The sequence below is a fragment of the Otolemur garnettii genome, unplaced genomic scaffold (genome assembly GCF_000181295.1).
Source record: "Otolemur garnettii isolate 467f Iridium unplaced genomic scaffold, OtoGar3 scaffold00005, whole genome shotgun sequence".
Classification (NCBI taxonomy): Eukaryota; Metazoa; Chordata; class Mammalia; order Primates; family Galagidae; genus Otolemur; species Otolemur garnettii.
Window position 1 is genome coordinate 2,565,651 of NW_003852400.1, and position 1,395 is coordinate 2,567,045.

General features: G+C 41.3%; 1 pseudogene across 1 annotated transcript; it reads right to left on the reverse strand.

The window, feature by feature from the left end:
* Positions 1-387: 387 nt before the first annotated feature.
* Positions 388-1,139, reverse strand: LOC100952560 (annotated as a pseudogene). Its single transcript, XR_152877.3, has one exon. The product of XR_152877.3 is annotated as an elongation factor 1-beta pseudogene (transcript).
* Between the last annotated feature and the right edge of the window lie 256 nt (positions 1,140-1,395).

Consider the following 1,395-nt stretch of genomic DNA (forward strand, 5'->3'; position numbering starts at 1 on the left):
TTTTTGTTTCATTGATCTTCTGAATGATCCTTTTGTTTTCAATTTTATTTAATTCTGCCCTAATTCTGGTTATTTCTTTTCTTCTGCTGGGTTTGGGGTTGGAATGTTCTTCCTTTTCCAGTTGCCTGAGATGATCCATTAAGTTGTTGGCTTCCTCTCTTTCTGTTTTCTTGATGGAGGCTTCCAGTGCTATAAATTTTCCTCTTAGTGCTGCCTTTTCAGTATCCCACAGGTTTTGATAATTTGTGTCTTCGTTTTCATTTAGTTCCAAAAATTTAGTGATTTATTATTAATCTCATCTTTGACCCAGCTATCAGTCAGCCTAAGATTATTTAGCTTCCATGACTCTGTTTGAGTATGGAGATTCCCATTGCTGTTAAGTTCAACTTTTTTTTTTTTTTAATCTTTCAAGCTTTTATTTTAAGTGCAGATGGATCTCAGATCTTGTTGAAAGCAGCCACGTCCATAGACTGCACATAATCCTCAAAAGCAGTGATCCGTTCCTCCAGCATATCAGTTCCTACTTTGTCATCTTCAACTACACACTGTATTTGAAGTTTTTTAATTCCATATCCCACTGGAACTAGTTTAGAGGATCCCCAGACCAAGCCGTCTGCTTGAATGCTTCTGACACACTCCTCTAATTTTGCCATATCTGTCTCATCATCCCAAGGTTTCACATCTAATAAAATGGAAGACTTGGCAACAAGAGCAGGTTTTTTGGCTTTCTTTGATTCATACTGTGCAAGACGTTCTTCCCGTAGTCTTTTTGCTTCTTCACTTTCCTCTTCATCATCAGATCCAAAGAGATCAATGTCATCGTCATCTTTACTATCTGTCCCTCCATTTCCTGTAGTGTCTTCCACATCAGCAGGGCCTTACTTGCCCAAAGCTTTCTTCACTCCTGGCAGGCTGGCCTTTTCCTTTTCATAAGACTTGATGTGATTATACCAAGGTAAGGCGTGACACAAGTCGGCAGGTGGGGGACCGGAGACTGCTTCAAACACTGCCACATCTGCTTGTGATGGCACATACCCCTCAATGTAGCTCTCCGCCAGGTAATCATTGAGCACCTGGAGGCCGGCGGGGCTTTTCAGGTCTCCGAAACCCATAATGCTGGCCATACCGAGAGCCGGACAGCAGCGGAATGAAAGAGTGCAAAGAGTTAGCGCCCGGCACTAAGAGAGAAAAAGCAAGTTCAACTTTTATTCCATGGTGGTCCAAGAAGATACAAGGAATAATTTCTATACTTTTAAATTTGCTGAGGTTAGACTTGTGTCCTAGAATATGGTCTAGTTTGGAGGATGACCCGTGGGCTGATGAGAAGAATGTATATTCAGTTTTATTAGGGTGAAATGTTCTGTAGAGGTCTGTAAAGTCCATTTGTTCTAGGGT